This window comes from Ambystoma mexicanum, chromosome 8 (genome assembly GCF_040938575.1).
Source record: "Ambystoma mexicanum isolate Mex_15411 chromosome 8, UKY_AmexF1_1, whole genome shotgun sequence".
NCBI lineage: Eukaryota > Metazoa > Chordata > Amphibia > Caudata > Ambystomatidae > Ambystoma > Ambystoma mexicanum.
Window position 1 is genome coordinate 248,763,187 of NC_090929.1, and position 23,669 is coordinate 248,786,855.

The following is a 23,669-nucleotide window of genomic DNA, read 5'->3' on the forward strand; positions in this document are numbered from 1 at the left end:
TACTCCATTCTAACGTGCTATTCGACAACCAATTCCCATGTGCAAACAACTTTGCCTCTAAATATTGCACTAGATCTGAGAATGTGGTTTCCCTTTGTGACATTCTGAAATTCGTTTTTAGTGGCACACTGCTAATATAAAATGGGTTCCCTTTAATATGCAAATGGCAGTGTGAGACACGCTTGCCACGCCCAGTAGGTACTCTATGATCACTTTCCCGGCCTGCAACGCACCATAAATATGTAGGGTATTTTGTGGAGATTTGGGGCCTGACGGTATTTTCTTACCGCCGAAAAATAACTTAGCAACAATCACTCCTTGTATTCAGATTGGGCCATGTACAACAATAATACAGTGGACATGCATTATTTCAGCACCCAGACATGCATATTTGGTATGCGTGGTTGGTATGCGTGGTTGGTGGTATTTTGGTGAGCATAATCCCCTTGTTTTATTTGTGGCCCCAATGTCCGGAATCCCTTATTTTTGCTTAGATTTTTCGTGTAATCACTAGAGAGACCTCAGGCCTACATTTCAGGAATACCACATTTTCAGTGTTAGTGTTAGTGTGCCACCATGGGCGATCTCACTGACTTATTTACGACAGAGAGCTATATGTGGTAATTTTGTGGTAATTTCCACTACCTTATATACGGTAGGGAACTATGTCCAGAGAGTCTCTTTTCCCGTTGGCTCATGTACCTCCAACGAGCTATGCTACAAACAGTCACTCACAACTGTCCATACTGAATATGATCATGCACACATCTGTCTTAAAATGACAATTGCACTGTTTAAAAATCTCCCCACATCATCAGCACTGTATTGGTAAATATAAAACACACCACCCGTCTGCTTTCAAATATTTTTCTGTATTATAAAAGTTGCATTTAAACACGATCTCACTCTTTACAGAAATAAATAAAATATCACAGTAACAGCATTGTCTGTGATACACTGAAAAGAGAGTGGCGGAGACAAGAACTCAATTTGCAACATTAACATGTGATTAAAGCACAGGAATCTCCTTTCCTACACTGACTGAATATTCTCGTACACACTCAGCCCCCACACTTCTGTAATTACCTTATCTGTTCAGCCTGAGTTTTCTTCAGCTGTTCTCTTTCTGAATGTGGCTCCCTTGAAGATTAACCCCGGTGAAAACAAGCGTCTTTCGTTCTCAAACCGGGGTTATTGCCTGGAACTCTCAGCTTTTTCATCAGAAATGCTCCAACCAGGAAAACAGGTCCTTCTCCCAGCTCTCCAAATCCCGACTGTCCTCCCCCTCTCTTCAAACTCCCCCCAGCAAAACCCTCATCACTGCCTCTAGCATGATACTTGCTATGACGCTGCTCCAATCAGAAATTAATCATGCCATCTCCTCCCTCTCTACACAATGGCTCCTTTTTACAGTAACCATTTGTAACCAACTGATTTCCTGTATCTCCGAGCCCTTGGCTTCCTGAGTTATGTGGACAGAGCAGCAGAGAAAAAGAAAAAAATGAATGTGCGTTTAAAAGTTCACTTTCAGAGTAGGCCTATATCTGCAGTGGAGACACATTTTTATTAGTGGGTTATATTAAATGCAGTTTTATTAGTCAGGTTAGTTATTAATAATGTTAGTTATTAATTTTCAAATGTGTCTCTTGCACCATATGCATTTCAGGTGAAAAATAGTGTGCATTTTTGAATGTGCACGTGTGCTTTTAACTGTAAAAATAGATTTGCATCTTATACGTTAAAATCGTTTTTGACTGAATAGCCTGGCTTTACTTATATGTCATGTTAATCTGGTAACACATATAGCAATGCACCGCACCCATGTGGTGGTGCTGCATAAAAAAATTGCTACCTGTGCAGTAGTGCTGTACTCTGTGCTGTAACACGCCAAATATCCTTACATACCAAATGCATGTGGGGGTTCTGCTTGCTTTGACCTTTTCTGACATCTACTAAATATTTTCTCAATGATTTAACTTTCTCCTCTGCTAACTAAATACATATGTTGTTTTCAGTGCTTTGTTTTTTTCTCCACCTTCTAAATCTTTGATTTTGCTTCCCCCCAGGCCTAGGAATTGTATGTGGGATTCTCAGTGCTTTGGCCCTTTCCTATGCCTATACATCTCTCTGTGTTTTGGCTTTCTCCTCTAGCTAGCTACTAATTGTACATGGATTCTCCATGCTTTGGGCTTTTCCTTCCCACATGGGTATTCTCAATGCTTTCACTTTCTCCTACATGTAACAAATGGAGGAAAGAGTTTGCAAACCACACAACCAGAGGAAGAGATGGAGAGAGAGAGAGAGCGAGAGAGAGAGAGAGAAGCAGACAGCGTTTACAATGATAAAGAGAGAGAAACACAATGCACTGACATATCAGACCACACTTCCTCAGAGAAAAGAAAATGTGACTCTCCCCCGGGTGAGAGACAAAGAAGGAGAAAGAGAGAGGCAAAGAGAGAAAAAGAGATTGAGAGAGAGGCACAGAGAGATAGAGAGAGAGAGTGGGGAAGCGATTAAGAGAGAGGAAGGACTGGACCGAGAAAAAGTAATCACAAACACTAAGGGGAACATTCTCAAAACTGAGATGTGCAATGGGGCAAATATGCACTTTTACCATTGAGCTTCCCATTGGAGATGGCACATTCACAAAGAGGACACAACAAAATCCCATTGTGAAAATGTGTGCCCATTGTGGTGCAAAAGGGGTGCAAATAAATGGACAAATGGCACATTGATGAAATGTGCATGTTTTTGGCACATCTGTCAGATGCCACCTTTTCCATGTGCAAATGCTGACATGAACCTAAGTTTGTGCATCAACCTAAAAAACGCAGCCATATCACTTCAGCTTTGTGGGGAATTTAAATGTATCTGGTGGTTGCATTGTCATATCAGTTATGAATGTCATAGAGCAACGTCTATGATTGTGTACATGTAGAGTAATATTATGCAATGCATTTAATTGAGATAAGCAAACACTGGTATTGTGATTGATAGACAACCACATGGAAAGTGTTCTACATCCGAATGTCCTCTTATTCCTGTACAATTGTTCTATGGCATCAGGGGTATGACAGCCACATGGGTGCCATCAATGGCAACGCACATGCACAATACCCAGCTATGCCGTCACTAGTCCTACCACTGTATTTGTATAATGAGGTATGCCTATATACACACTGGCAGATGTAAGGATCATGCTGAAGATCTTGCGTATGGCCTGTGACTGTATTATGATATAACCACGATGACGCAACTGGTAATTTGGAAGGAGTCTTTTGAAAGGAAATACAGAGCTGACAGCACATTGACTACCGGTGGTATGGAATGGGCTTGCTTTGTGGTGTGGTAATGGCCCCCCTCACTGACTCACCATCTCCAGTATGATATGGGGTGTGACAAGATACCACTGGCCGAGCTCTTTTTCAGCCAGTTAAAATACATGAATCCTCCCATATATCACTGCCCTTCTCATCAGTTGATGCAGCGGTGTGATTCTTGTGTAGTAAAAATGATTTGCACTATTTTCTGGCCACTTTCTCCACATTGAAAAATTAGCAAATGTTGAAGTGCATTTTCTGGAGCAAATCCAGTGGCCACATTTTGTGATTCAGGATGTTGATGCACCTTGACTCACTTTCTGTGGTACTCCCCCTTTGCATGCTTAATGTGGTTTACTTGCAACTTTGCACATCTTTTTGCTCACCTTTTTTGCTCCTTTTCAAAAGTGGCGCATCTCTGAGATGCACACTTCTGTGAATGGAGCACATCTATTTCTCGTGCATGTCTGGCACATTTGAGGCACATCGCCAATTTGCCCACTATTTTTTTTTTGTTGAAAATCTGGCTCTAGATCTCTAGAAGATACGCCGGGTACAGATAGTTCACTGATATAACTTATTACAAAACAATCTTTCCATAAACAAACATGCATTATAATTCACAATAGCACAACTGAGATCATTAGCAGATTTTTCACCACGTTATCTTTCAATGCTATTTAAGAGGATAGTCTTAGATAACATTCAATTTAGCAATAGGGTCACTAAAGGTGAGCAATGAAAAAGTGATAACAGCCATTACAAGATTTCACCTAAACCAGGGACATTCTTCAAACAAGAAATGTCCATCATAAGCAAGACTAACACTGCCAAGCCAGAGAAATATGCAACTCATTACGTTAAATTTACAGCAGAGGCGGGTAATTGCAACTCAAGCATACGCAGTGTGACAGGTTGCCTTGTGCGATGGTGGGATAGCCCAAGCCTTTGTGTTGTTGTTTTGTGTTTACATAAAATGAAGTGCATAATTCTGTTGCTGAAAGGGAGCTTTCCTAAGCAGACTAACTTTCATAAAGGTGTCATGCCAAAATCACAGCACACACATGTGCCTTTGATGAGACAGTCTACAGGTACCACAGTCTCCAGGTTTGTTATTGCACTGGCAAGGTTCAAAGGTCAGGTGTGCATTCTTGGGACGCATAATTACAAGGTTCCTGCAGGAAAAAGGTGGATTTGACATCTTTTGCACGTCTTTTCTGAATCGTAATAATCGTATGCTTTAATCAGCCCGATGGTTCATTAATCTTTATATATTACCCATGACTAAATCTAGCATGGTGACTGATAAGAGGACACCATTTTGATTTGATTTTATTTGATTTATATTTATATAGTGCTATATGCCAAAGCACTTTACAGGAATACAATAGAAGGCTCAAATAACGAGAAGGAAACTGAGAAACACAATTTAACTAGACAGAAAATTAATGCTAAGCATGAGTGGAAATCAGGTAGAGAAAGGAGATATCGACAAGGGAGTGGAAGCATGTTCCAGTGTTTGGGGGCCAAGAGAGAAAAACAATTGAAACAGGAGTTAGCCCAAGGGGGACAGGGAACTGTGAGAAAAACAAGAGATTCAGAGCGAAGAGAACAAGATGGGACATTGAAAGAAATAAGAGGAAAGATAAGGGCTTGGGGGGGCAAGATTATGAAGACACTTAAAGATCAAGCAAAGGAAGTTCAAGAGTAGACATGATTCGAAAGAGAGCCAGTGACGTGAGGCAAGAGCAGAGGTGATACAGTCACAGGAAGATAGAGAGAATAGAAGATATATAGATGGAATAAATGGAGAGAAAGATTAGTTATAGGAAGGCCAAATAGAAGGGTGGGACAGAAGAAAATATGGGAGAAAAAAAGTGACGGAACAAGAATGTTACTACCAGCGAAGGAATGGAAAGGTCTAGCTTTCCCATTGCTAAGAAGATGAAAACAACAGGTGTGGGCGAGTGTAGATATATGATTGGAGAAGGAAAGGGAAGAGTCGAGAACAACACCAAGATTATGAGCACAGTGAGAAAAAGGAAGAGAAAGGGGAAAAGAGTTGAAAGAGGGAAAAGGGGTAGGAGGCACAGTAATGGCCCGGAAAAATAGGACTTCCTTCTTGGAGGGATTAAGATGGAGAATATGAGCCAACATCCAATACTGAATAGCAAGAAAGTAAGTGGTGAGAGTAGAGTGAACAGTCGGAGTAAATGAAGAAAAAGGAAGAAAAAGCCTGGTATTGTCAGTGTAAGTATTATGGGAACGGCCAAAGGAGGAAATAAGAGAGCAAGAGGGATGCTGCAAGGGCAGAAAAGCAGGGAGCCCAGGACGGAGCTCTGGGGTACACCATACTAGAGAGGAAGGGTAGGAGAGGTAAGACCAGCCCAGGATACTGTCTAAGTGTGATTGGAGGGACACAAGTGAAACCAGTTTAGAACAGAACCACGAAGGCTGAAAGTGAAAAGGGATTGAAGAAGTAGAAGAGGGTGGTCAAATGTGTCAAAAGCGGCTGGCAGATCAAGTAGAACTAAGAGAGGACTAATTAGAGTAGTGACCAGAAAGAAGCACATCCCAGACAGGGAGAAGAGCAATTTTAGTGGAATGGAGGGAACAGAAACCATATTATTGAAGAGCTTATTAGATCGTCTTTTTTAAGAAGGAAAAAAAAAGACGAAAACCAATTGTATTGCGCCCTTAGCGAACTTGTTAATTAGAAGAATTAGTCAAAAATACAATCCAATTTCCGTTGTATGTCCTTAATTTAATGTTTATTTTCACAGTTATAAATCGCCCTCTACACGTGTTTCACTGTTTTTAATTTTCAGACAGATCCTCAAGAGGGAGTAGCAAATCTTTTATTCCACGGTTCATGCAACTTATGGAAGCCTTTTTCGGCACAATCAGTAAAAAGAAAGGAATATTTTTGTTTGAAATTAAGAGAAAACACATTTTTTCAATTGATTGCCTTTAAGTTTGTTGCAAGCACTTTCTGGTCTAGATTGCCTTAAATATTCAAATCACATTCTAAACTTCAGTTCTAGTGGAGATACTCCCTATTACATTTCGTTATTGTAAACAGATTAGCAATTTGGTAAACTTTTAGAAGAAAGAGGTGCACTCACTTTCAATTTACTCTTTGGCCAGAATGAATAATAATGATTCGCCTGAAAAGTGTTTCCCCTTTTGAGTTTTCACAATTTTGCAAAAGGCTAGGAGGAAAAAACACACCAAAAATGGTTGACTTATTGTAGCGTTCAGCTTGTGGCTCATATATATATTGTGAGTCATGCAGTGTGCCTGCATCTCTAATTGTTAGCATATTCCCTCTTGTTTTGGTTTACCTTCTGTTTCCATTTTTGTAGGCTTTCGCTGTTTTGCTGTTCTGTATGCGGCATCGTGCGGCCTGATAACTGTAATGACTTTCTGTTTCCTTTTGCTTTTGTGGTGACTCGGAGATGCAGTCACGTGATGATGTGTATCACGTGGACGCACGTCCGCCATCTCAGTTTGGGACCATTACTCTATTTCCATTTTTTTCTGCCTTTTGCTACTGCAAGGAACAATCTTTGTGGATGCGTGATAATACTGCTTAGTGGCCATAATGCTACTCTAATTGATTTCATACTTACAATTGCTAGGAGCTGGGGTTCACGTAACTGAGCGCGGTCACGTGATGTTAAATATCACATGATCGCAAGTCCGCTATCTAGGTTTGGGACCATTACGGTTGCCTAGCCTAAGTTTTGCTGGTTCGTTTATGCCTAAATATGTTTTTCCCCCATATCAAGATTTTTTTGGTTGATACTTACTTGACTGTAGTTGTGTGTGCTTGGTACTTGCAACAAACATTTAGCATGCATATTTTTGTTAGTGTTACATTAAACTAGCCTGCATTGACATTTATGTCTGTTAATTTACAAATATACTTATAGGCTGAACAATGCTTTTGTAATAGTAAATGTATTAGTTCTGTGTCCGAATTGAGTCCCATATGGCAACTGTCTAGAGTGCAGATCCAATAAGCTTCTCTTATTCTTAATAATTTGTCCAAATTACCTACTCTCTGTGGTTTGATTACTTTTTCGATTCCAAAAAACTTTATATCTGTATTTGGTTAATTTGTATGTTCTGTTAGATGATGGAATCCTAGTGGGTACCTCATATCTTTATTATTAATCGCTCTCATGTGCTCTTGAATTCTGGTTTTGAGTTTTCTCATTGTGCTTCCCACGTATACTTTTACATGTACATGTGATCACATATACTACTGTTTTTGTGTTGCATTTGATGAAGTTTTTAATTTGGTATTTGGTTCCATTTGGCAAGGAAAAACTTTTTTTTCCCATTTTCTGAATATTGACAACTAATGCATGTTCCACATTTGTAATTACCCTTGAGGGGTGTTTTGGTCCATAATTGAGTTAGTCCTTCTTCCTGTCTCTTGGAGATAAAGTGTGAATGGCTTAAAATGTCCTTAAGGCTTTTCGCTTTTTTGAAAGTAATGTGTACATCTTCTTCTATGTATCATGGATATGTCTTGATCCATTTTCAAAATCTGCCATTTTTCTTCAAAATGTTTAGGATTGTTTGGCATTGGTACTGTATTGCGTTACACATCTCAATTGTTCTTTTGCATCCTTCATAACTTGTTTGTTTATCAGCAATTCTGATCTTAGTTTTGTCTTTGTTTTATCATAAGAGTTTTTCAAATGTTTTGACTTGTAGCCTCTTTCTCGAAATGTTTCCAATATTATTGAAGAGTAAGGAGAGAAGCAGTGTATGGCATGTGAAGAAACCTGAAAATAGACAATAAGCTTGAGAAGTTGGATAATAAAGGTAAACATGAAATTGATTGGTAATTAGAAGGGAGAGATGGATCCAAGGAAGGCGTTTATGAATAGAAAGAATAGAGGCATGTTTGAATTAGTTTGGGAAAGTAGAAAACGGAAGGTAAAGAGTTTGGGAAAAAGAGAAGAAGGAAGGGCGATCAGAGGGAGAAGCTGTAAGGCGGGCTTTAGAGAGAAAATAGGAGATGATAATGATGTGTTTTTTTAAATAGCACTGTTACCAAAGTGCTTTACATAGAACATATTTACATACAGTATCAGCCAACCTACGTTGGTACTCATTTATCACCATCGGAAGGATGAAAGACAGATTTGGCCTGGCAAGGATTCTAACCTGCGACCTCCAGATCACACACAGATTGCAGCAGCGAGTGCTCAATCCACTGAGCTATCCTACTGGCTTAAGATGTTGGCACCATAGAGGGGAGAAAAGGAAGAAAATGAGGCAGAGGGGGTTTAGGAATGAGAGAGTGAAGAGGAGGTGCAGAGGAAGACACAACAATAGATCAACTAAGAAGGGTGACTATGGCAGAAAAGTAAGAGGCAAGGTCGGAGGCTGAGAGAGAAGAACAGAGGAATGGATCAGAGGTGGAGTTAGAGAGAATAGCGTTATGAACATGGAGTAAACAATGGGGACAGGAGGAAAGAAGGTTGAGAAGGTTGTTTAGCAAGAAGAAGAGCAGAATCATAGTCAGAAGAGAGATTGATAAGGTGTGAATGGGATAGAGACTTCCTCCAGTAGCATTCAGAACAAAGCAAAGTGTGACACAGCAAATGAAGAGCCGGAATAAGACACAGTTGAGGAGGCTTGTGTGAACGAAAGAAAAAGGAAAAAGGGTCAAGAGAATTAAGGGTTTCAAGAATAGAAGTTGATAGTCATGAGAAAATGGAGTCAACCCAGAAGGATGCAAGAGTATCCAAAGTGGGAAGAGAAGATTTTAGAGAGGAGATGAATAACAAAGTGTCAAAATCCTGAAGATCATGGCAACATAATATAGAAGACGAGGAAGAAGGAGGGGAAGGAGGAGGAGGAATAAGTGAAAATGAAAGGAGAAAGAGGTCAGAAAGATAGAGCAGAAGGGTCAGGACTAAAGCAAGAGTAAGCGGGTAAGAGAAAATGAGGTCCAGAGATGAACCACAGATGTGGGAAGAAAGAGTAGCGACAGGAGCAAGATGTTAAGAATCAAGAAGGGAGGAGAAGTGGAATGGCTAATTGGGTGGAGAAAATGTGGAGGGTGAAATCACCTAGAAGAATCAAGGGAGCATCAAGTGGGAGAAGAGAAGAAAGTAAAACATCAAGATCGTTACAGAAAGAATTAAGAGGACCGGGAAGAGAACAATTATACATCCACAGCAATTTGATATCACACAGTGTGGGCTCTCTAAGCAAGGCCAGATGTGGCATGGTAGATGTTTATTAGTATCTGGTCTGACTGTCTCCACTACAGTCATGTGGAAAAATAGCTAGGATTCTGACCCTTTCAGGAAGGAAGGACATCTCTGTGGCAATGTGTTTGTCTTGGAAGCAAGACAATGCAGCTCTACACAGGTTTGAATACCGATCTCGCACATAGAAGCCAGTTGTTGGCATTAAGCATGTTATAAAAGAACAATTATAATTATAATAATTATAATTTGATTGTCCTGCAGCAAGGAGGAAACATTCATGCAGGGCATAGCAAATTACCCCAGGCAGTCTCAGGGGAACGAGTCTTTCAGATGTAGCACTGACATAGCAAAGCCACTCTCATACAAGCGTGCTGACTACAGGACTCCTTTGATATCAGCGGCATGGGAAGGGAGAAGAGATGGAAGGTAGAACTGGAGAAGGGCCCAACCACCACATCTTCTGTTTTGGCTCTCTTCCTTTTTCATGTCCCGTCTATTTTCTGATGGCCAAGATACACTGGTTTTGATGTTATAAGGCAAAGGGTGCAAGTTACAACTAGCTAGATCAAAACTCTTACAGCTGGCTTGCTTCATTACTGTGACATTTTAGCTTTGAGGAGAGAGGGGCACTCGTGCATTCTTTGCTTCATCCTGGGACCTCAAAGGACAAGGCAAATTAATCTGGACTTCTTTGGGTGTGTACAAAAGTATCCTGTCAGGGAGGTAAAAACAGAAGGCATTCAAGACAGAGGAGAGCTCTCTTCCCTAACAATTCCCAGGGAACAATGGGATGACTCTTGTAAGGCCTCTGCACTGGGTGCACTGGAATGAGGATCCTGATCATCAGAAGTGTAGCTGCAAGCCAAGCTCCCTAGAGTGGGAGTGAAGATTGACTCACCTTGTCCTAGAACCTCTTGATTGGACTCCAACCAAAGAAGCAAGGAAGTGACTCATAGCTCATTTTTGTGCAGTTCCCAACTTCATCTACCCTGGTTTGAGCACCTTCAACACAATCAAAGCTGCTGCACAGGAACTGCCACAGTCCTCTCTGACCTCTATGCTCAACCACCCAAGCATCTCTGAGTTCCTCTCTACGACAACATCGAAGCTCTGCCATCTTCGCATCTGAGTATTATATTGTACCCAACTGGACACGTCTGACTGGGCACCATTGTCTTTAAGATTGAAGAATATGCCACTAAAGTACCATGATACCATGTTGAGCCAGCTGAGCCCACTCGGCTGCTGAGTATTTTATCACCATTGATCCAGCATCTCTTGCCATCCCCAGTACCTTCTGCTAATAAGCCATCTCTGGTGCTGAACAGCACTGCCCTGTAGGACCCAACACGACTGCTCCTTTACTCAACACCGGTCCATCACTGAACGCACCCAGACTCATGGTTTGATACCAAATAACCTGGCTCAATGTTGTTGACCCCAAAGACAAGAATGTGCAGTAGCTTTTATGAATGTTCTCTATGCACAGCATGGGATTACCACAATAAATGATCTTGGACCCAAATAACCATACAACTCAAAGAATATGGCACAATACTCCTGTATTATCAGTTCAATAAAGTAGGAAAACCTGATGAACAATACATCGTAGTCCACGCACTCTCAATTATGTTTCAGGTATACATAGGCTTTATACCTCGATGTGAGTCAGATAGGATGTCATCCTACATGTTAAATGTTAAATGTTATTTTAAATGTTAAAGGTATTTGTACCGCGCACCGTCACCAACGGAATTGGTCCCCAGGCGCTCAGGCGGATCTGTAAACGATAAAGGTGGGATGGGTTAGTAAGGTGAAGAAGGGAGTAGGATAGTGAGAGGAGTAGTGTTCTGTTGGCAGCTTCAACTCAGTATACACCGGGTGCTGAGCTTTGGTGCGGGTATCGGATCGGAGTCAGTCCGCGTGTGCTGTTGTTCCGGCTTATGTGTTGTTGCAGTGTTGTGAAGTGCGTGCGGCTTGTTGTGTGAGAGATGGTTGTGTGAGTTTTTTGAGTGAGATAAGTATGCAGAGTTTGAGCTTATATTGGTTAGTGGGTTACCTGACCTTTACCATGCTAACATTTATAGTTCTGTCATAGTATGGCACCTGTCGGCCCTCACATTCCCATCTAGATGCAGCGCAGGCCAATGTTTAGGACTCCATCCAGGTGTGGTCATGCCAACCCTCACACCCCCATCCAGATCCGGCGCAGGCCAATGTCTAGCATCCCGTCCAGGTGTGGGCATGCTAACATTCACAACTCCATCTGAGCACCACACAGGCTGGTGTTCACAACTCTAGGTGTGGCACATGCTAGCATTCACGTTTTTCCTAGGCGCGGGCATGTTATCCTTCAATCGATCCTATCCAGGTGCGACGCAGGCCAACGTCTATCTAGATGCGTCTGCCGGTCTGGATATGTTTGTCTGGTACGTACGAGTGGGAGTGTCACTTGGGGCTTTTGTCTGGGTCTAGGTATGTGGTCAGTCTCTGAAGCCTTCCTTTGTGGCTATTTTCCATGATGTCTTATGCTCTGTCGAATGGTTGGTTCTTTGGTTTGAGTGTTTGTCCAATTTGAGAGCGGTCGAGGTTGGAGTTGTTTTCATCATTGTTTTAATGTCTGGGCATTCTAGTGCGTCTCTGTTGTGGTTAGGTTTTGAAGAGCCATGATTTGAGGAGTTTCCTGAATACTAGGTGGTTTGTTGTATTCCGTATATTCTTAGGTAGGTCATTCCAGGTTTTGGGTGCCTGGTGAGAGAAAGATGGTCCTCCAAGTTTTTTTCTGTTGTAGGGTTTTGGTTCCAGGCGTATGTCGGTGCTTGATCTTAGTGTTCTTGTCGGTTGGTGTAGGCGTAGTTTGTCGCTTAGGAATTCTGCGCCTTGTTTGTGTATTGCTCTGTGCGTGATGCACATGGCCTTGAACTTTATTCGTTGTTTCATTGGTAGCCAGTGTAGTATTTTTAGCGCGGGTGTGATGTGTTCTCTTCTGGGTAGCTTGAGGAGGAGTCTGGCTGCTGCATTTTGTATGTGCTACAGTTTTTTCAGAAGTCGTTCGGGTATGCCCAGGTATAGGCTATTGGCATAGTCTACTGTGGACATGATCAGAGCGATGATGGTAAGTGTTTTGTTGGCGAATGACAGGAACGGTAGGATCCTTTTTGCTGCTCGCAGGAGGAAGAAACATTTCTTGATTACCGAGTTTGCTTGTGGCTCCAGAGTGAGGTTGTTATCCATCAGGACCCCTAGGTTTTTTACAGTTGATGATGGTTCTGGTGTGGTGCCGAGCTCTCTTGGCCAGGAGATGTAGTTGATGTCTCCTCCCTTTTTTGAAACAATCATTATCTCTGTTGTGCCTGGGTTGATTTTGAGATGGTTGAGGTTCATCCAGTTGAATATGTCACGAAGGCAATTCTCTAGTGTGGGGTTTCCTTCTCGGGTGTCTTGTATGTTGAAGATTATTTGAGTATCGTCGGCGTAGTTGTAGCATGTGAGGCCGTGTTCTTTGATGAGTTTGATTAGTAGGTACATGTAGATGTTGAATAGAAGCGGGGAGAAGGATGATCTTTGTGGTACTCCACACGTGGAGACTCTGGGTTTGGATTTACAAGGTTTCATCCATATTGTTTCTGTTCTGTTAATTCGGAAGGATTTGATCCATAGAAGGGCAGTGTCTGTTATCCCTAGTCCTTCTAATCTCTTTATGAGGATGGCGTGGTTGACAGTGTCGAAGGCTGCAGACAGATCAAGGAGAATCAGGGTGGTGCTGTTGTCTGAGTCTGCATTTGTGTTTAGGTCATCCCATATTGAGAGGAGAGCCGATTCTGTTCCTCTCATAGGTCTGAAGCCAACTTGTGCCTGGTCTAGTAGGCAGTGCTCTTCTATGAATTCTTGGGTTATTTGGTAGACGTAAGTTTCTAGCAGTTTGGCTATGTAAGGTATGTTGGAGATGGGTCTGTAGTTGGATAAGTCCTCTACGTTTCCTGTTGTGTCTTTGAGTAGCGGCTTGATGTATGCCGATTTGAAGGCCTGCGGTACTTTACCTGTTGAGATTGAGAGGTTGAGGAGGTTCCTGTGGTATTCCATGTGGGTTCCTTGTTTGAGAATTGTTTTGTATATGTCCGGGGGGCACGGGTCTTCAGGAGAGCCCGATTTGTTGCTTTGGTTTACCAGTTTGATGAAAGCCTCAACTGATATTTCTGGGAAGTTTCGTAGCTTGTTTGCGTGTTCCTCGTCTGTGTCGGTGGGGTTTGAGCTGTGAACGCTTGGTCTGTTTTGTATGGTGTGTTGGATGGAGGTTATTTTGTTTTTGAAGTGGTCTCCAAGGTCCTCGCAAAGTTTCGTCGATGGTATTGGCGTGTTGTTGCAGGCCGGTGGGTTTTTTATTTCGTTTATGATTTTGAATAGTTCTTTTTGAACATTTGGTGCTGTGAAGATTCGGTTGTCGTAATGTTTCCTCTTCGCTTTTTGTATTTCCTTTTTATATGCGCAGATCTGTTGTAGGAATTTAAATTTGTTTGCGGTGTTGTTGTTGTTCCTCCATTCAGATTCTAGTTTTCGTTTTTTTCTTTTCATGGCTTTGAGTAGTTGGGTGAACCATTTTGCTGTAGTTTTCTTGCGTGATGGGGTGAAGGGCTTTTCTTTGACGATGTCGTCAAGGGTTGTTGCGATCCAGGTATGAAGTAGGGCAACTTTTTTGTCTAGGTCTGCTTCTTCCATGGTTGATGCTTGTGGTTTGCTGAGTTCTAGGAGCTTGGTTAGGTTGGAGTTTTTTATGGTTCTCCAATTTCTTTTCATCATAATGGGTTGCTTTTCTTGTTGCTTTTTTGTCAGAGCGGCCGTTGTGATTACGAACGGAATAATGAGGTGGTCGCTCCAAAGGATTTGAATTGGGGCTGCCGTGGTGATGAGATCCTTGTTGGCGAAGATTGCATCAAGTGTGTGCCCTACTGAGTGGGTTGCTCCTTTGACTAGTTGTTGTAGGTTCATGGCTGCTAGTTGGGCGGTTAAGGATTTTTGTGTGGTTGTGGTTTCTTCGTCAAACCAGATGTTCAAATCTCCAAGGATGATCAGATGATTGTACTTGATGGCTAAGGTAGTGATTGCTTCCATGAAGGCGTCTACGAAAGTCGCATCGTAGGTTGGTGGTCTGTATATCAGTATGAATTTCTGGTTGGTTTTGGGGTTTACTGAAAGTCGTAGTATTAAGGACTCGCATTTATCGATGTTTAATGGTTCTTCCATTTTGATGGCCAGTTGTTCCTTGTGGATGATTGCTAGTCACCCCCCTCTTTTGGATTTTCTGTTTGTTTGGATGCATTTGAAGTCTTCAGGCAGGCAATTGTTGAGGGTGATCTTGTAGTTGTCGTCTAGCCATGTTTCGGTTACAAATAGGATATCTATGCCTCCTTCTGACAGGAGGTCATATATTTCCGTGGAGTGTTTGGACATTGACCTTGCGTTTATTAGATTACAGTGGATTCTCTGGGTGAGATTTTGTTTTGAGGTTATTTGTTGCTCAAGTTTGTAATTGTCTGTTCGGGGAATTTCCGCACTGATGTCGGTAGGATAAAGAACGGCGACAGCTGCTTCTTCATTGAAGCGGTCTAGTAAGTTGATAACAGGGTTGATTAGTCTTGGTGTTTCTGCTGTGATGCTACTCGGCTGAAGATCAGCGGTGGTTTCTTCATTGGGTCCAATTGTTGGGTGGGAGGTGGCATTGCTGGTTGTTGGTACTTCGCCGTATTGTGCGGGATGTAGTGAAAATCGATGTTGCCCCTCTGTTCTTGTAATGTAAGGGGTAATGGGGTCGGAGCCCTCCCACTCTCTTGTTGAGTGCCCCCGTCTTTTTTCTTCGTGTATCAGGAAATGTTTTGCATGTTTCGAGATTTCCATGTTGGGGTGTCGGTGTACCGTGGTTGTTGCGAGGTAAGGTGTGAGGTATAAGGATTTTTCTCTTGTGGATTTTGTTCCGGTTGTGGCTGTTTTAGGCGTGTTTTCTTCCAATGGGGCTGTTTATTGTGGGTTCTGTCGGTGTTGTGTGTTCGCGTCACTTGTTGCATCTTGTTCTCTCTCGTATCTTGTTCTCTTTCTCGGCGTCCTTTTCTGGTACGGGCCATTTTTCAGTCTAGGTGCAGGCGTGGTATCGTAGTTGGTCCTCTATGCTGTGCTGTGCGGTCGCAGTGACCTCGGTTTTCCTTCTCTGGATACGCTGGGGTGCTCTCTGGCTCAGTGTTGTTTTCTGTCGGTGGGTGGGGTATATTTCCTAAGGGTGCACTGTCGGTGGGGGGTGGGGGTTAGGGTGTTAACGGTCTGCTGTTATGGGATTTAGTTGGGTTAGGTAGTGGTGGGTTTCCGGGATTGGTAGAGTACTGAACTAAGCCCAGTTAGATTATTTGAGGGATCTGTATAGTGGGTGAGAGTCTTATCAGTGCAATCTAAGCATCCGACAGTGCCGTTCAGGGACAAGGCTCCTGCTAAGTTTGAGAGATCTGCACAATGGGGAGAGACGTCCACCAGCGCAATCTAAACACCACACAGTGCAGTTTGGAGACGGAGCCCCTGTTAAACTTGAGAGACCCACGCAGTGGGAGAGAGGCCTATCAGTGCAATCCAAACATCCTACACAGCAATTTGGGGAGAGAGCCCCTGCTAGATTTGAGAGACCTGTATAGTGGGAGAGAGGCCTATCAGTGCAACCTAAACATCATACAATGCAATTAGGAGACAGCACCCCTGCTAAATTTGAGAGACTTGTATAGTGGGTTGAGAGGCCTATCAGTGCAACCTGAACATCATACAATGCAATTAGGAGACAGAACCCCTGCTAAATTTGAGAGACCTGTATAGTGGGAGAGAGGCCTATCAGTGCAATCTGAACCTCATATAGTGCAGTTTGAGGACGGAGCCCCTGCTAGATTTGAGAGACCTGTATAGTGGGAGAGAGGCCTATCAGTGCAATCTAAAGATCATACAATGCAATTTGGAGACACAACCCCTGCTAAATTTGAGAGGCCTATCACTGCAATATAAGCATCATACAATGCAATTTGGAGACAGGGCCCCTGCTAAATTTGAGAGACCTCTATAGTGGGAGAGAGGCCTATCAGTGCAATCTAAAGATCATACAATGCAATTTGGAGACAGAACCCCTACTAAATTTGAGAGACCTGTATAGTGTGAGAGAGGCCTATCAGTGCAGTCTGAACATCATACAATGCAATTTGGAGACAGAACTCCTGCTAAATTTGAGAGACCTGTATAGTGGGAGAGAGGCCTATCAGTGCAATCTAGACATCAAACAATGCAATTTGGAGACAGAACTCCTGCTAAAGTTGAGAGGCCTATCAGTGCAATCTAGACATCATACAATGCAATTTGGAGACAGAACCCCTGCTAAATTTGAGAGACCTATCAGTGCAATATAAGCATCATACAATCCAATTTGGAGACAGAGCCCCTGCTAAATTTGAGAGACCTCTATAGTGCGAGAGAGGCCTATCAGTGCAATCTAGACATCAAACACTGCAATTTGGAGACAGAACTCCTGCTAAAGTTGAGAGGCCTATCAGTGCAATCTAAACATCATACAATGCAATTTGGAGACAGAACCCCTGATAAATTTGAGAGACCTATCAGTGCAATATAAGCATCAGACAATCCAATTTGGAGACAGAACCCCTGCTAAATTTGAGAGACCTGTATAGTGGGAGAGGGGCCTATCAGTGCAGTCTAAATAACATACAATACAATTAGGGAGATATTTAGGCACAATTATACATTCAACCAGGGCGTGCTATTAGGCACACTTCTAGATTCAACTGTGCACAGAGAGGCTATCTAGGGAAACTCTTTTAGGCACACTTCTATATGCAGTTAAACTACAGATGGGAGATATTACAACGGTTTAGCTTTCGGCGTATGAGTGGTAGGGTAGTATGGCGTGAAGTAGTTGCTTCAGTCCCTGCCCTTGCCACACTTACTTATTGTTGGCTTCTTGCTCCTCCTGCGGATACCTGCAGATACGATCTGGAGCTGTCTCGTTGGAGTTGTCCTTTGCAATGGGGTCCTTAGCGGTGGGGCTGCCCGGGCAGAGGGCTGCCCTAGGTTGGTTGTTAATGGCCTCGGTGGGGTGGTCAAGGGGCCAATCAGGGCACGGTGAGCGGGTCGGGAGGCGGGAGACCCGAGACCAGGAAGCGGGGAGCTGGAGGGGTTGCAGGGGACAAAACAGGTGGATGTGGGGCTGAGAAAAGGTGGATGGGGGAAAGATGGCGGGGGGCACCAAAATTAGGCTCAAACACTCACCAGTTCCACTCTAGCACACTCCAGGCAAATGGGGCCTTTGGGCAAAGAACGGGACTCAAAAAGTCCACAAACACACGGCCAGCTGGCCAATCAGGGCACGGTGGGCAGGTTGTATCCAAGGATGCCAGGAAGTGCTCGCAGCAGTGCTACAGCACACGGGGCCAGGGAAATGTTTTTTTTTTAAAAAAGACACACACAATTTAGCACCAAAATGGGGTCCCTGGGGAGCTTCCACACTCACCTGGTCTGGTGGGGAAATGGAGTCAGGGGCAGCCTAAGGGTCACTATTATGGCATTATGTATACTATTATGTATTATGGCAAATAATACAAGCTATTGGACTGAGGGATTAGTTAGGGGAACATATCTACTTATGATTTCTATAAGTGTTAGTAACGTCATTGGCTGCTCCATCTGGCAGGTATATGTTGACCTTCCTTCTAACTACGTATAATACAGATTATAGCAACATCACAACAGTGGATTGGCCAGGGCAACATTGTATGCTCACCATTGCATAGGTCCTTACCATTGGTTGGTGTAATGTAGTATGATCCTTAGACACTTTGTGTAGGTTCCATCAGTTAACTTTGTTCCTGTTATATTAAGTTGCTATAAAATGACAGCGTCTGAACGACTGGCTCCCATCACCCAGGCAGGAGCTTTCAAATTGACTATCTCTGGAACCTTCACTCCAAGCATTCCTTCATTCACACAAAACATTCTCTCAGACAGACCAACATTCTTTCCTGCATCACAAAGCACCTGCATTCACCCAGCACTATACAACAGTTGGTATACTCTCCCAACCTTGAAAACTCGCCTTGTTAGCAGACTACTGACCTCTTACCCAATTAGTCTACCATCTCTCATCAGCCAAGCCTTCAGCCAAGGCTTCTCTTTGTACTTGAACTTGCTATATTTTCTCTTTTCTGGAACCTCAAGGGGAGTAAAGGTACATTGTTTTCTGGTCTTGCACCACATGTGAAGAGACAATCATTTTGTTATCTCGCCTTCTATTCAATGCTATTTGATTCAATTATGTAAGGTGTCATTGCCTTCTTCGACCTCGGGAAACTTGGTTGCACCATCTCACACATGCTTTCTGCACCTTTAATTGTCAATATTTGGCATTCAAAAATGTTTGCTCATTTATTTAATCTAAGAGAAATATGTCCTATGTACATTGCTTATCCTCGTTGATTCCCTTTGTACCTTGCAATTGCTTCTTGCTTTTGCATCCTTGATCTCTGGCCAACAGCTATTCTTTATTCATGCATGAATTTGAATTTCCAGCATCTGTCAGCTCTGCAGCCCTGGTCTCTCTTCTCCACGCTTTTCGCTTAGTATTATTCAGAACCAACGTCCATCTTTTCAATATGGCCGCATGACCAATTATATATTTTGTACTGCAGCAAGCTTATTTGTGACTCATCTATCTTGCATATCTGAATAAATACATGTACTACTCATCTGGTTACTTATCTTCTATGTATATTAGGTTTCTTCCCACTTGAATGTAGGCTTATTTTGTTTCTTCAGTTACATCTTCATTCTTTTAGTATTCTGATATTGTTTCAGTCAGTTTTTCATTGTGTCTTCTTCTTATGAGATCACTTTGCACCTGTCAGATGTTCTTTACAGCTCTTCGATGTCCAGTGGTGTCTGGAAATCTCCTGCTACCTCCTCAGTTTGAGGGTACATGCAATATGGTTGTCTAAGTCCAAAACGTCTCTCATACACCTGATACAGTATTGGAATGAAACTTGCGGCATCATCACGACTCCGGCGGTAATGCAGTGGTTTTCCCGCCGAATGTAAATAGAGCTAACGACAAGGCCCCCGGCGGACAATCCGCCAAATCCCGAGTTATCGTGCACACGCCCCGGTCCATGGCGTTATCGCAAATAGCACAAACCTTTAAATCCGGCGCACTGTGCGATACCGCCATATCGCACTCATAGCGCGCGCTATGAGCACGTGCTTTTAGCGAGCGAGAAATGCGTCACCGCCGGAATGGGAAAAAAAGCGGCGGTCATCTTGGAAATCACAATCCGTCGGATATCACAGCCCCTGGAAGCCATCCAGGCCATCCAACCACAAAACATGTCTCAGGAGCGCACTAGGGGCAAGACTGCCCTGGACAGGGTGAGAAAGCCCAAATTCAGTGACCAGAAGCTAGCTCTACTGTTGGAGGAGGCCGAGACACACCAGGAGGAGCTGCAGCAGCGCAAAACAAGTGGCCAGCGCAGAGCACAAATCTGGCGCAACATCAGCCAGAGGGTCACTGCTGTGGGCGTGTGTCCAGGGATGGGGAGGATTGACGCAAGCACCTGAACGACCTGTGCGACCTGTGCGTGTGAGTCCGCGGCATCTTGTCACAGCACAGGAGTGCAAGCAGGGGCACTGGAGGAGGGCCACCACCACCCCCACCCGAACTCACACCTAGGGAGGAGAAAATGAGTGCCCTGATAGATGTTGGCACCATTGAGCGCATTGGTGGAGTGGAGGCAGGCACTGGCATCGATCCAACTGCAGGTGAGTCCCACCCCCGAACGCATGCAGCTGAAAGAACCACACATGCAGACCCTGAGTGAATGAATGGGAAGAAATGTGTGTGAGGAACTGCATACACCCATAAGTGAGGCCTACATCCATTGAACCGTAGTGCTGCCTAGACGACCCTGCAGGTGCAGTGCATGAATGACAGGGGCAGGGGATAGACATCCATTGCCATAGGACAGCTACGTAGAGTTGGAGTGTGCATGAATACACCCCCAAAACCCTGAGCGCAGTGCACCCCAACCACACATGCAATCTTGTCACTCTGACATTCCCATGCAGTCTACCTCCATACCCACTCACAACATGCACCACATGGCAACAGAACAGAATGCAAGGAGAATGTGTGATTGATACTGTCTTCAATCCCACTTGTTGGCATGAACTGCATCACGCAAATATATGTAGCATTGAACTCAAACCACACCCTATGTTCCCCACAGGAACACGTCGATCCCAACGGGATGAAGATGATGGGGAGGAGGCCACACCAACAGAGCGTCCACGGCAGCGCCACTCCACCAGCACCACCTCCCCGCGGAAGGAAGATGACCCATGATAACCCCCACTACACCCCAACGCAGCCCTACCAGACAGCAGCAGCAGCCACCTGCCCGCAGGTAGGCCACCGCCAGCTCGCCCCAAGTCACCAGTCACAGCCCTGATGCTGAGGGACTGAGCTGTGGATCAGAACCCGACGTGGGAACAACACCTCCACGTGCTCATCAGGCAGGAGGAGAGCACTCTCCCAGAAGCAGTGACGCCGAAGGGATGGTCACACCCCAGGGGAGCCAAAGCCAGGCACACAGCTTGCACAAAGCCCACATGTGCCTGTGCGTCGTGTCCGCACACCACAGCCGGATCAGGACACGCCATCATATGGCAGCCCAGAAAACCGGCACTCAGAGCCTGGCAGCCCAATCCAAGCCGGCGCCATGTCCCCATGCAGCCCCCCCACCCGACAGCGCACAAGTCGCAGGCCAGCACATGACACACCAGGGGTGCCCTTCATCAAAGGGGCAGCAGTGATGGGCCGACTCGACATTATTGAGCCCAAACAGGCCAGGGTGGAATCAATGGCCAAAGTGCAGCGTCATCCCATAAAGGCCGTCAGTGCATCTATACGGCATGGATGCAAATACATACCGGGTGACAATGCATGCACACACAGAGTCGTCAAACAATGTACCGCTGCCCTGACAGGGTTTGGACAACGAGTGAGGGAGTTGACCGAGGCAGTCTCAGCACTTGCTGAGCAAACAGGGGAGGGAAACAACCTCATGCGACAGCACATGCTGGCCGCCGCTTCAGTCCCTTCAACATCAACCACACCCACGGAGGGTTCCCTCGAACCATCTCCTAGGTGCCGGTCTATGCGCCACCTGAGGGTGCGTACACCAGAGGGGCCCGGAAAAGGAAAGCGCCCACGACCATCCTAGTGGTGCATGGCATCGTAGTTCGTGCCCTGATAAGACACATGCGCCTATCTGCACAGTTGAGGGTAGTTCACTGGGGACAGGGGGGATTGTGTGCTGGGTGTTCACTGGGGGGAGGGGTGATTGTGTGCTGGGTGTTCACTGGGGGGAGGGGGGTTTGTGCGCTGGGTGTTCACTGGGGGGAGGGGGGTTGTGTGCTGGGTGTTCAATGATTGTGATTGTTAACAAATACATTTTAATGTTGAAGTGACATCTGTCCAATTTACCCATTACCCATTTCTAAAAAAATCCATCAATCAATCCCTGTCTGGCCAACCTCCCCTCCCTCAGCCCAAACCTTTGTGCATGTGCAACACCTTCTGGCACTTCATCACCCTCACTCCCATCCTCAGGTGCCTGCACATGAGCATCAGGGGGCAGTGGCATATTTCTGTGACAGCAGATGTTGTGCAGCATGGCACATGTCAGTACAATTTTGCCAAATTTTTCTGGTGCATACATCATTGCCCCTCCCGTGCGGTCGAGGCACCGGACGAGGCACCGGAAGAGCACCTTCAGCAGTCCAAATGCCCTCTTCACGCAGATCCGTGTACGAGCATGGGCAAGGTTGTATGCCTGCTCCGCTGCCGTGTGTGGATGACGCACAGGGGTCATGAGCCACGTGTACTGGGGATATCCAGAATCACCTGCAGGGGAGAGAAAGCCGGTATGGGGACAAGGTAAGTCCAGTGGGTGTACAGAGCTCTGTCATCAGTGTGATTTTGCCATATTTGTCATTTGGTCTAGATCATTGTGGAAGGTGCTGTTCTACGGGCACAATTGAATCAATGAGGTACTCTCAACTTGGTACGCCTATGTTTCCGGATGTAACAGTACTCATTCACTTGTTGCTGGGTAAGGGGGCCCTTCCATCTACTTCTGTATGACAGAAGTGGCTGCCTCATTTGTCATTGCAAATCCTTTTGGCTGCAATTGCATTTGCTGGTTGTCACTATTATGTACTGTTCTCCATGCATTTGCTTGGCCATTCTGGGGACAGTGTTCGTGGGATGTACATTGCCATTACTTAGCCTACTTATGTGTGGTGCATTTGTGGATTTGCCAGTTTATGGTTTAGAATTTAATTACTGCCGGGTGGCCAGGGTTGGATTTCTGTACTGTGTCAGTGTTGGGAGCCATGGTGCTACTCACACAGGAGGCTTTATGGTGGTGGGGCTTCCATATGTCACTGTACCGCCACATGTCTTTTACATCCTGCATGGTTGTGTTCTGCTGTGTTGGACATGTCCAAGGTTTATCGTGCAAGGGCTAGAATGTGAATGCTGCAGTAATGGTGCTACCTATTGGGAATGATGGATTCCGTGACAGGCACCATCAGTTGTGGATTGACATGCATTATGGCATACATTTTTACTCACCTAGTAGCCATGTTTTTGGGCCTCGCTGCCTTTCCATGTACGCCGCAGGGTACTGTTGCGCAGGACCATGGAGCCGTGGGTGGATCCTGGGTAGCGGGCACACCAGTGGCTGAAGGTGAGGTCAGGACCACATGTCATCTGCCGTTGAGGGAATGGTACTGTTTCCAGTTTCTGTGGGCTGCCTCATGTGCCTGGGGTGGTACAACTGCCAGATGTGTGCAGTCCAGGGCTGCTATTACATTCGGGACTTGGGCAATGGCACAGAATTGACCCTTCAGCTGGTGCACCTGTGCCTGTGTGGCTGGCAATGCAATGTGCTTGTTCACATGATTCAACAGTACATCAAGCACCTGTCCCAGCATGGCACTGAATGTGGACTGGGCCATTCCATGC